The sequence below is a fragment of the Macrotis lagotis genome, chromosome X (genome assembly GCF_037893015.1).
Source record: "Macrotis lagotis isolate mMagLag1 chromosome X, bilby.v1.9.chrom.fasta, whole genome shotgun sequence".
NCBI lineage: Eukaryota > Metazoa > Chordata > Mammalia > Peramelemorphia > Peramelidae > Macrotis > Macrotis lagotis.
Genome location: NC_133666.1, coordinates 123,238,334 through 123,250,853, shown reverse-complemented (window position 1 = coordinate 123,250,853; position 12,520 = coordinate 123,238,334). Strand labels below are relative to the sequence as shown.

General features: G+C 37.5%; 2 pseudogenes; both read left to right on the top strand.

Annotated features, from left to right (window-relative positions):
* Positions 1-3,631: 3,631 nt before the first annotated feature.
* Positions 3,632-3,934, top strand: LOC141502775 (cytochrome c, somatic pseudogene; annotated as a pseudogene).
* Positions 3,935-10,631: 6,697 nt separating this feature from the next.
* LOC141503254 (paired box protein Pax-6 pseudogene) lies at positions 10,632-11,368 on the top strand (annotated as a pseudogene).
* The last annotated feature ends 1,152 nt before the right edge of the window (positions 11,369-12,520 follow it).

Sequence of the window (12,520 nt, the reverse complement as noted above, 5' to 3'; positions counted from 1 at the left end):
AATGCCAATTTAATATAATAAAAATGACAATTCTACCTAAATTACTTATTTAGTGTCTTATCAATCAAACTTCCAAAATATTACTCTAATGAACTAGAGAAAAAATTATAACTAAATTCATATGGATAAACAAGGAGTCAAGTTTATCAAGGGATTTAATGGAAAAAAAGTGCAAAAGAAGGTGGCTTAGTCTTACCAGATCTAAAATTATATTATAAAGCATCAGTCATCAAAACTGTCTGGTACTGGCTGAGAAATAAAGTGGTGTATCAGTGGAAATGATTATAGTAATCTGCTGTTTGATAAAATCTAGAGTCCAACTTCTGGGATAAGAACTCACTCTAATAAAAACTGTTGGGAAAATTGAAAGACAGTATGACAAAAACTTGGAATGGATTAACATCTCATACCCTATACCAAAACAAGTTGAAAATGGGTGCAGGATTTAGACATAAAAGACAATATTATAAGCAAACTAGGAGAATGTAAGGAACTGTTGTGTGTGGGAGTATGTAAATTTTCATCACTTGGTGTCCTCTAGCACCAGAACGTTTTTTTTTACTGGTTGATTGTAGAGTGCCGTGGAAGTGGACCAGGGACTGAGAAGGATATTTAAGCACTTGTATTTGGTCTAATAAATGGAGAATAAGGAGATGCTGGAGATCTTGGAGAACTTGGAGAACTTTCCATCCTTGTCTCCCACCTCTTCAACATTTGCCTGGGTAAAGGATAAGCTAGCCAGCGGGAGCCTAACACTTCCTGAGCAGCTAGTCTAACAGGAATTTAACAAATGGTGCCAGAAGAGGGACACAAAGACAGAGCTTCCTGAGTGGGATCCAGGATAAGAACCAGCAGATACAAGCAAGGTGACAACCCCAAGCAGAGGACTTCGGAGAGGTAACAGATAGATTTTTACCAGGAGGCTGATTTTAAGGAAGTTGGAACAAAGAAGTGTGAAGGAACCTGTGAAAGTAAGAAGAAACAAATACGTATTCAGCATTGAGGAATCAGCCAGAAGTAGAGTCTCCCAGGCAGAGCCACAGAGGGAGAGAGTTTCTTCCTTAGCAGGAGTCCGAACCAGCTCAAGACCTGTTTGCTGTTCCTTTTGGCTACTGCTGCCTGCCTGACTGCGCTATGCGTGCTAACCGTGACCCAAACCCTTAAACCTACTTCTCACTGGTGCCAAGACTCTGACCCTAATGTCTACAACAAATTCTACTCCCGAAGCCACAATGAATTTCACTCTGTGTGTGTGTGGGGGGGGGGGGGGGGGGGGGGGGGAGAAGAGAAATCTTCCTTCAACGTTTCGCCTGGGTAAAGACGAGCTGGCGACAGGAACCTAACGCTTCCTGAACAGCTAGTCTACCAGGAACTTAACAGGAGAGCAAGGGATAGTTTGCCTGTGAGATCTATGGAAAGGGGAGCAGTTTATGACCAAAGAGGAGACGTAGAGCACCATTAAGAACAAACTGAATCATTTTGATTACATTAAATTAAAAAGCTTTTGCACAAAGCCACTGTAACCAAGATCAAAAGACATGTAGTAGATTAGGAAACAATTTTACTAGTGTTTCTGACAAAGGATTCATTTCTAAAATATGAGTCAAATTTATTTTTTAAAAAAGCCATTCCCCAATTGACAAATGGTCAAAGGATTTGAAAAGGAAATTTGCAGATGAGGAAATCAAAGCTATCCATAGTCATATGAAAAATTGCACTAAATTTTTAATGATTAGAGAAATGCAAATTAAAGCATCTTTGAGGTACCACCTCACACCTGTCATATTGGTCAATATGACCAGAAAAGATAATAATCATTGTTGGAAAGGGTGTGGGAAATCTGGGACATTACACTGTTGGTGGAGCTGTGAACTCATCCAACCCTTCTGGAGAGCTATTTGGAACTATGCCCAAAGGGCAACAAAAATGAGCAAACCCTTTGATCCAGCAATACCACTACTGGGTCTACACCCTGAAGAGATGATGAAAAAGGGTAAAAACATCACTTGTACAAAAATATTCATAGCAGCCCTGTTTGTGGTGGCAAAGAATTGGAAATTAAGTAAATGTCCTTCAATTGGGGAATGGCTTAGCAAACTGTGGTATATGTATTTCATGGAACACTATTGTTCTATTAGAAACCAGGAGGGAAGGGAATTCAGAGAAGCTAGGAGGGATTTGCATGAACTGATGCTGAGTGAGATGAGCAGAACCAGAAAAACACTGTACACCCTAACAGCAACATGGGGGTGATGTTCAAACTTGATGGACTTGCTCGTTTCATCAGTGCAACAATCAGGGACAATTTTGGGCTGTCTGCAATGGAGAATACCATCTGTAGCCAGATAAAGGGCCATGGAGTTTGAACAAAGTTCAAGGACTATTCCCTTTAATTTAGGAAAAAAACAGATATCTTATTGTCTGATCTTGTTATCTTTTATACTTTTTGTTTCTTCCTTAAGGATATAATTTCTCTCTCATCACACTAAATTTGGATCAATGTACAACATGGAAACAAAGTAAAGACTGACAGATTGCTTTCCTTGGGGGGGGTGGAGGAAGGGGAAATAAGATTGGGGAAAAATTGTAAAACTCAAATAAAAACTTTAATAAAAAAATGAATGTTTGAAATTACTTTTACAAGTAATTGAAAAAGTAAAATGCTATTAAAAAATTGGAGAAATATTTATTGTTCATGGGTAGGTTCAACCAACATAATAAATTGTATGTTTTTTCAGTGCCATATCAATCAAATTACTCAAAAATATCTTTAGATATCTAAAAATAATAATAAAATTAATCTGGAAAAACAGAAAGTCAAAAAATATAAAGGAAATCAATGAAAAAATATAAACTAAGATAACATCAGAGTATCAGATCTCAAGCAGTATTACAAATTGGTAATCATCAAAACAATTCAATACCGGCTAAAAAGTAGAGTAGTGGAAGAGATTAGGTATATGATATATATTAGGAAATGACTTTAGTCATCTAATGCTGGAAAGAAGGAAAGAATTTGGAAACCAAAATTTTTAAAAATTTCATGTTAAAGGCTGCTAGTTGGTACAGCAGATAGAGTACTGGCTCTGGAGTAAAGAGGGCCTGAGTTCAAATCCATTCAGACATTTAATAATTACCTAGTTATGTGACCTTGGGCAAGTCATTTGATCCCATTGCCTTGCAAAAAAAAAACAAAAAAATAATATTAAAAATTTACATGTAATTGAGAAATTGTTTTAAATAAAAAGATTTATTGGCATGCTTCTAGTCCTATGAGTTCATCATCTTATATACATATAACATATACACATTACTTAACATAAAATGTAAATATATAAAAGAAGCACAAATTAAGAGCTTTGGGGGGGGGTCAGAGGGGAAAGAATCTTTACTGACATTATAAAAAACAAGGGGAAATGCTACTTTGAATCCAATACCAAACAAGAAAAGGAAATGGAAGGGACCTTAGAAGAAATGAATTTTGTCATTTTTATATCATTGGTAGGTAAGGGAGTACTAGGTATAGTCAGAAATATATATCCTGAACTTTATTTTAAAAAGTTAACTTTTAAAAAGTTAGAGAGAGAGAGGCAGCGCCGGGCGCAGCGGGCCGAACGGGGACTGGGCCGCCATGGGGGACATGGAGAAGGGCAAGATCTTCGTGCAGAAGTGCGCCCAGTGCCACACGGTGGAGAAGGGCGGCAAGCACAAGAGCGGCCCCAACCTGCACGGGCTGTTCGGCCGCAAGACGGGCCAGGCCGCCGGCTTCTCCTACACCGACGCCAACAAGAACAAAGGCATCACCTGGGGCGAGGACACCTTGATGGAGTACCTGGAGAACCCCAAGAAGTACATCCCGGGCACCAAGATGATCTTCATGGGCATCAAGAAGAAGGGAAAGCGGGCCGACTTGAAGCAGGCCACACACGAGTAGCCGCGCCGCCGCCTTATTTATTGTCAGAAGCAGCCCAGGAGACTCCTTTCCTTTTTGTACGTGTACCATAACGGCCCTATTTAATTGGTCTCATCGACCTGAGCATTTCGATCATGAATGACTGTTCTAATAGAGAAATTATGCAGATTAGGTAGGCTTGGGGTTAGATAAGAAATATCCCTTCTCTCTGTTTCACCCGTAAATCCATTTACAACCAAGCTGTCATACTTGAATGTTTATTTTAAAAGATTTAGGCAACTTATTTTTTTAAAGCAAGGGCTAGGTGCCCGTGCCCCACGTCTTAGAAAAGTTTTAATTAAATCTGGTTTCTTTCACTAAACTAAGGGGAAAGCCTACTTAATAATTTCTTATGACTTTTACCCGTTACGGGTTTTGGGGGGGGGTGGGGGAATTGTTCGGGGCGGGCGGGGGGGGGGGGGGGGGGGGGGGGGGAGTTAGGCCCCAGCCTGTCCAAAGGCCAGTCCTATTGAATCCATCTTAAGTTCCCTAACTTTGTGCATAAGTAACTTAAATTACAATGATTTCATTAAATACTGCCTTTCACTTGTTGAAAGGCATTTCAGTGTATTGTCTAAGGACTTGAGTAAAGGTCATCCCATCACTGAAGGAGTTCAGTTGGAGATAGGATCTCCCGACTTGCTAAGTACCTGTTTTGAAGACCTGTTGAATTGAAAGATTACAGACATGTTAGTACTACATCTGTAGCCATATTTAAAACTTAATGCACTTGGAGGATTCAGTTGTAAGGAGATGTGCCATTAGTGCATCCATGGATACCCCCAAAACTTGATTCAACAATTAAACATTTGTGACTATACTTTTCCTGAAAAAAAAAAGTTAGAGAAATAATGATCCCATAACCTGAGAATCTGAAAGGAAGTATGACTCAAGGGAGGCTTTCAAAAATCAAATTCCAGCAATACAGTTGTAAAGGGAAAAACTGTAAAAAAAGAAAACATGAAGAAGCTAATGTGACTGCACAGAGGTCTCTCTGATAATTTCAGGTTTTTAAAATATATGACAAAAAAGAAATAATTACATTATTAAGAAAGTATAAAACAGACTGTCACATTCCTGTGAAAAGAGAATTAAGTGAGCTAAAGAACAGAATGAGCTGAGGCTTGCAAAAGTGCTACGAATATAAAATACAAATATAATAAAAATAACAATTCTACCAAAACTAAACTATCTGTTTAGTGCCCTACCAATCAAAATTACAAAAAAATTACTTTAATGAATTAGAAAAACTTGTAAGTAAATTCATATGGAGAAATAAAAAGTCAAGAATTTCCAGGGATTCAATGAAAAAAGGGCAAAAGAAGGCAGCATAGCCCTACCTGTTCCAAAATTATCTTATAAAGCATCAGTTATCAAAACTGTCTGGTATTGGCTAAGAAATAGAGTGGTGGACCACCGGAATAGACTAGGTGCAACAGCAGGAAATGATTATAGTAATCTGTTGTTTGATAAACCCAAAGAGTCCAGCTATTGGGATAAAAATTCTCTCTTTGATAAAAACTGCTGGGAAAATTGGAAGTTAGTATGGAAGAAACTTAAATTAGACCAACACCTCACACCCTATACCAAGATAATATCCAAATGGATACAGGATTTAGACATAAAAAACAATATTATAAGTAAACTAGAAGCTCAAGGACTCGTTTACCTGTCAGATCTATGGAAAGGGAAGCAGTTTATGACTAAGGAAGAGATGGAGAATATCACTAAAAACAAACTAGATGATTTTGATTACATTAAATTCAAAAGCTTTTGCACAGACAAAACCCACTGTAACCAAGATCAAAAGAAATGTAGTAAACTGGGAAACAATCTTTACAACTAATGATTCTGACAAAGGACTCATTTCTAAAATATACAGAGAATTGAGTCAAATTTCCAAAAAGACAAGCCATTCCCAAATTGACAAATGGTCAAAGGATATGCAAAGGCAATTTACAGATGAGGCGATCAAAGCAATCCATAGTCATATGAAAAAATTGCTCTAAATCATTACTTATTAGAGAAATGCAAATTAAAGCTTCTCTGAGGTACCACCTCACACCTCTCAGACTAGCCAATATGACCAGAAAGGGTAATGATCATTGTTGGAAGGGTTGTGGGAAATCTAGGACACTATTACACTGTTGGTGGAGCTGTGAACTCATCCAACCCTTCTGGAGTGAAATTTGGAACTATGCCCAAAGGGCAACAAAAATGTGCATACCCTTTGATCCAGCAATACTACTACTGGGTCTATACCCTGAAGAGATGATGAACAAAGGTAAAAACATCACTTGTACAAAATATTCATAGCAACCCTGTTTGTGGTGGCAAAGAATTGGAAATCAAGTAAATGTCCTTCAATTGGGAAATGGCTTAACAAACTGTGGTATATGTATGTCATGGAACACTATTGTTCTATTAGAAACCAGGAGAGATGGGAATTCAGGGAAGCCTGGAGGGATTTGCATGAACTGATGCTGAGTGAGATGAGCAGAACCAGAAGAACATTGTTATATCCTAACAGCAACATGGGGTGATGATCAACCTTGATGAACTCACTCATTCTATCAGTGTAACAATCAGGGACAATTTGGGGCTTTCTGCATTGGAGAATACCATCTGTATCCAGAGAAAGAACTGTGGCGTTTGAACAAAGAACAAGGACTATTAACTTTAATTTAGAAAAAAAACTGCTATCTCTTATACTTTATTTTTCTTCCTTAAGGATATGATTTCTCTCTCATCATATTCAGTTTGGATCAATATATATCATGGAAACAATGTGAAGACTGGTATATTGTATATATACATGTAAATACACATATATAGATCTATATCTAATCTGTTTAGACAGACAGACAGATATTTGTTTTTCTTCTGTTATTATGTAAGCTCTCCTCCCCCATGCCCCCCCCCCAAAAGATAGAGAAATCTCAAGAGAAATGAAGTGAGAGAAAGAAAAAGGTGTACTTCAGCCCATATTAAAATTCTATCGGGTCTATCTCTGGAATGAGCTGCTTTCTTTATCATAAGCAGCTCATTCCAGACACAGACCTGACAGGTCCATCAGTGATGTTGCTTCAATATCTTTTTCCACAGTTGCTATTACTAGCTGTATTTCCCTCTATTCTATTCCTCCCTACTCCTATTTATTCTATTCTCTCTCTCTCCTTTCACCCCATCCCTCTGTAGAAGACTCCCCCCTCCCATGATCTCTCTTTTATCCTATCCCACCCCTCCCCTCCCCTTTCTCCCATCCCTTTCCTCTAATTTTTCTCTAGGATAAGGATGATTTCTATAACCTATTGAATGTGTGTTATTTTTTCACTGAGCCATTTCTGATGAGAATAAAGGTTCACTCATTCCCCCTTGCCTTGCCCCATTCCATTCCATTATAAAAGCTTTTTCTTGACTCTTTTATGTAAAAATCTTAGCCCATTCTACATCTCCTTTCCCTTTCTCTCAGCACTTTCCTTTATCACCCAATGATTCCATTACACCGTCATATTCATCTCCCTCCTGTGCCTTGCTTATATATGCTCCTTCTACCTGTTCTTATAAATGAGAAAGTTCATATGCATTATCAGTATCTTCATCCCACAGAGGAATACATACAGTCCACCATCATTAAATTCCTCATAATTCATCCTTTCCATCCACCCTTTCTATGGTGCACCTCAGTCCTGTACTTGAAGATCATTCTTTCTGGTGGCTTCAACAGGAAAATTCAAGAGTCCCCTGTTTCATTGAAAGTTCATCTTTTACCCTGAATGAGGATGTTCAGTTTTGCTAGGTAGTTGATTCTCGGTTATAAACCAAGATATTTTGCCTTCCAGAATATCATTTTCCAAGTCCTACTAGTTCCTAATGTAGAAGTTGCCAAATTCTGTGTAATTCTGATGGTAGTGCCACAGTAGTCAAATTATCTCTTTCTGGGGGCTTGTAGTATTTTTCTCTTTGACTTGGGAGTTCTGAAATTTGAGAGTTCTGGGGGGGGAATCTCTTTCAGGAGGTGATGGGTGGATTTCCTCCATTTCTATTTTGCCCTCTCCTTCTAGGATCTCAGAGCAATTTTTCTGGATTATTTCTTGAAAAATGAAGTCTAGGCTCTTTTTCTGGTTATGACTTTCAGGTAGCCCAATAATTTTTTAATTATCTCTTCTGGATCTGTTTTCTAAGTCGATTGTTTTTCCAATGTTTTCCACATTCCCTTCTAGTTTTTCAGGGTTTTTTTGGATCTATTTTGTTGTTTCTTGATTTCTTGCATAGTCATCAGTTTCCTTTAGTTTCATTCTACATCTTAAGGAATTATTTCTTCAGAGAGCTTTTTTAATCTCCTTTTCCAGCTGGCCAGTTCTGCTTCTAAAGGCATTCTTCTCCTCATTTGCCTTTTTTGGGCTGCTTTTTCCATTTGACCTACACTGGTTTTTAACATGTTATTTTCTTCAGCATTTTTTGGATCTCCTTCACTAAGCTGCTTATTTGGTTTTCATGATTTTCCTGCATCACTCTCATTTCTCTTCCCAGTTTTCCCTCCACCTCCCTTATTTGTTTGTCAAAGTCTTTTCTGACTTTGTCCATAGCCTGAGGCCATTTTCTATTTCTCTTGGAGGCTTTGGATACAGAAACTTCAACTTTTCCATCTTCTGAATGTGTATTTTGATCCTCATGGAACCAAAGTAATTTCCTACAGTCAGGTTCTTTTTCTTTGTTTGCTCATTTCCTCAACCAAAGACCTATTTATTCCCAATATTTTGGGGGGAGGGGGTTTGGGGTCCCCCACAGGGACTTTAATTTCTCTAAAGTCTTATGAGAGGCACTGACTGCTCTCTTGTCTGTGCTCTGGTCTGGGGATGACCACAGGCCCACCCCTCTATCCTGGAGCTGTGAGGAGAGCTACTGCTATGGTAGTATGGGGGCTCAAACTACAACCTGGATCTGAAAGTGATCAAAGTCCTGCCCCAGGGAGAGTAGAGAGACCTCTGTAGTCTCCCCCGACCCCCTTAACATCTATGGGCTGAATGCTCTGGAGGTGCTAGGTGGCTCTGCTGATTCCTGCTGCTCTTAGACCAGTACTAGCCTGGGTTCCACTCTCACTCTGGTGTGGCAGAGTTCTCTCACCACCCCTTCAAAGTAGTCCCATGAGATCCCTGGACCAGAAGGTCTGAAAACCATCCCTACTGTCACAGACACAGGTGTGCCCAGGGACCCAGGCATGGGTTATTCCTGGAAGGCTAGAGCTGGTTTGCTCAGGCTCGGCTTGGCTTCAGCCCTGCTACTCTCAGGCTCAGCTTCACTGTGGCTCTTTCAAACCCCTGGTCCCAGTGAAAAAGACCTTTCCTGTGGATCTTCTAAGTTGTCTTAGACTGGTAAATTGTATAACTCAGTCTTTCTGTGGGTTCTGCCCCTCTAAATTGTAACTAGAGTCATAATTTTATGGCTTTTAGAACTTTTGGGGGTATGAGTTACTAGGAATTCCTACCATCATGCCACCATAATGTAAGCTCTATTTCATTTTTTATATTTCTATCACCAGTGCCTAGGATTGTACTGGCATATTTATAGGTGCCTAATATATGTTGATTGATTGATTGACTGATGGTTGAATGGACTCATTATTTTGAAGAACCATGGAGAATGAGAGAGGAACAAGAAAACTAGCTATGAATAAAAGTTGTCCTGATTTTCAAAAAGAGGCGATTCTAAAAACTATAGACTAATAATTTTAATGTAAATTCATGGCAAAATTCTTGACTAATTCATTAAATTACAGTTAGTGAGAATTTAGAAAGGAGGACATTGATATTAGATGGCAACACAGATTCACAAAGAACAACTCATTCTTTCATTCCCTTTTTTAACTAACATAAATTAGGGGAATGCCGCTAATGAGACTATATTGTATCTTATTAAGGCATTTAACATAGCATTACATGATATTCTTGAAGGTTAAGATATAATAATATTGATTGACCTAGTTATTTGGATTGTTATTTGCTTAAAGACTATATTCAAAACCTGTTGATTAATAAAAAGATTTATTCTGGAAAGTTTGTCTTTTATCAGAATGAGATCATCAACAATTGACCTGTTTGTGTATGGTCTAAGAGCTAAGAATGGTTTTGCATTATAAAATATGATACAACTTTATTGTAATTTTTTATATTTTTAAATATAATTAAACTTTATTTTCAAGTTCTTAGCTTGATGGTCTGAGAGGTTAACTGAATTTGCCTCACAAATTGTAGTCTGCTATCTCCTGACTTAAATGAAAGAATAAATGGCATGTTTATAAAATTTGAAAGTGAAAAAAACTATCCAAATCATCAGGTAACAGAATTAGAATTCAGAAAAATCTTGATGAATTGGAATAATGAGCCAAATCTAAGAAAATACAAATAAATGTAAACTAGTACTTAGGTTCAAATATCTCATAATATGAGTATAAGCTGTTAGAGACATGACAACAGCATAAATATTGAAAGAACTTTGTGATTTTAAGCTCTTGTAAACTCAACATGACTTTACAGTATAATGTGACTAGAAGGAAGGATATTTCAAATAATCTTAGCTTATAAATCTACAAGTGTAAAGGGGGAAAATGGTATTTTTCTCACAGGTTTTTGCTTCATTTAGACCACATAGCTGAAAAGTGACTGCCCATAACAGGAAAGAAGGGATGGGAGAGAATATCAATCCAGCCAGTTGAAATGGGAAAGATTCATATTAGGCCAAAATGAAACTTCCAAAATGAAAACTGCAAAGAAATAGGACATCCTTTAACCCAAGAGCAAATTTAGGCTCTAGAGAAAGAGTTTGAAAGCAACTGTTTACCCAAATGTTTTTGCCAGACAGACTAGCTGCCAAATAAGATCTACTTGAAGCAAGAGTATCGTTATTATTTTCTAAAGAAAGACAAAATAGAGAAGGGAAGAGAAACTGAGAAATGGAAGAAGATAAGCTAACAACACATCCATAGTCCCATCAACAATAGTTTCAGTACATGTCCACCAGCCAGTCCCATAATCCATCACTCCTGTTTCCTTCCTCACATCACTCTCTATGTTGGGTCAGTCAAACACAACCCTAACAATACAAAAAGTGCTTTGTCAACCATGCCAACTTCATGTTGGTGATGCCTATGTATCCCCTTGTTCTAGGTCCAACTTCCTCTTACTCTTGCATGTTGTCCACTAGTCCAATGGTGAATGGGAAGTTATGATAGTTATTCATCCCCACATATGCAGAGACACACACATGAACATTCAACCAATGGACATTTCTGGTATCACTTCAACAGGCCTTATTTTCCCTAGATTGTCAGTCCTAGCTCATTTTTCTAGAAGTGAACCTGATGTTTCAATACTAACCATGATTACAGTTATTTGTTTATTTTTGAAAATGTGTTAACTTAAGTCAATGACTATATATGAACAATAGTTAGATGTTTTATAAGTGTTTTAGAAAGAAGATCTACTGTCAGAAGTATTTCTGATTACAATTCTGCTTTGTATCATAACCATACCAGTTGGGGAAAAGACTTGGACATCTGTTACCAGAAAGCATTATATCAGTTGAACCAAGTTTTCATTTTGGTATCCAAACTTTTACTCATATTGGTATATTATTTGTAAATGAACATTTGTATGTTATAATGAAAAACAAAAAAAATAATGTGGACTGAATGGTTGTTTCTGATCTGTATTGGTCATGAAACTGCTTTGTTTTTGTTTTTGTTATTTTAAATAAATCCAGGAAAAGTAAGTTCTGTCACAAATTTAAGAGTTTTTTTTAATCAATATAAATCAAATCTTTCTACCAATCTATTCATGGGTAACATTCTATTTCTATCATTGCATTACATGTAATGAAACCTAGAACAATATGCACAAGACATTTGTAAGAAAAAAATATGTTGGATTCCCAAAGGTTGATGTTACAACAAAAACAAACACAGGATATGAGAGGACTTCAATCAATTAAAAATACTTTAAAGAATTTGAAACTTTAACAAAAAAAAAACAAGAATCTGAGCTAAATGCAACAATGTGGTACACTATTACATACCAATTGGTTCACTTCTTTCTTTTAAAAGAACTAGGAATATTTCTTCAAGAAAGTAAGCCCAATCCCCTTTTCTTTGCCCTAACTCACTTCCATAATGGTCTGGCTTAGAGGGAGCTCCTCTGCAGACAGCTGTCAACAGGGAGTATAGACTAAGACTGATTGAAGAGTTCCAGCCACAAAATAATAAGGTTCTGTTCCCTGAACTGAGTATGCTGAATGACAGGTTTCTGTTTTGGGAGAAAACAGCAGCAAAACTCCAAGGGTGACAAACAGAAGGGCTGTGAAATATTAAATTAAGCAGTGGCAGGTGGTAGCTATTTAAAAATAAATGTGTTTCCCTCTTTTTTTCCATCAAGGAGAATTTCTTTAAATTGTTCCCTATAAACCCTTTTGCCCTTTTACTGTTGGGTGAATTCTAAGCCAGATGAGACTTAAGAACCCCTCCAGTCTGTTGAAACCATTGACTTCTGGTCTTGGAACTAGCACATACAAAGT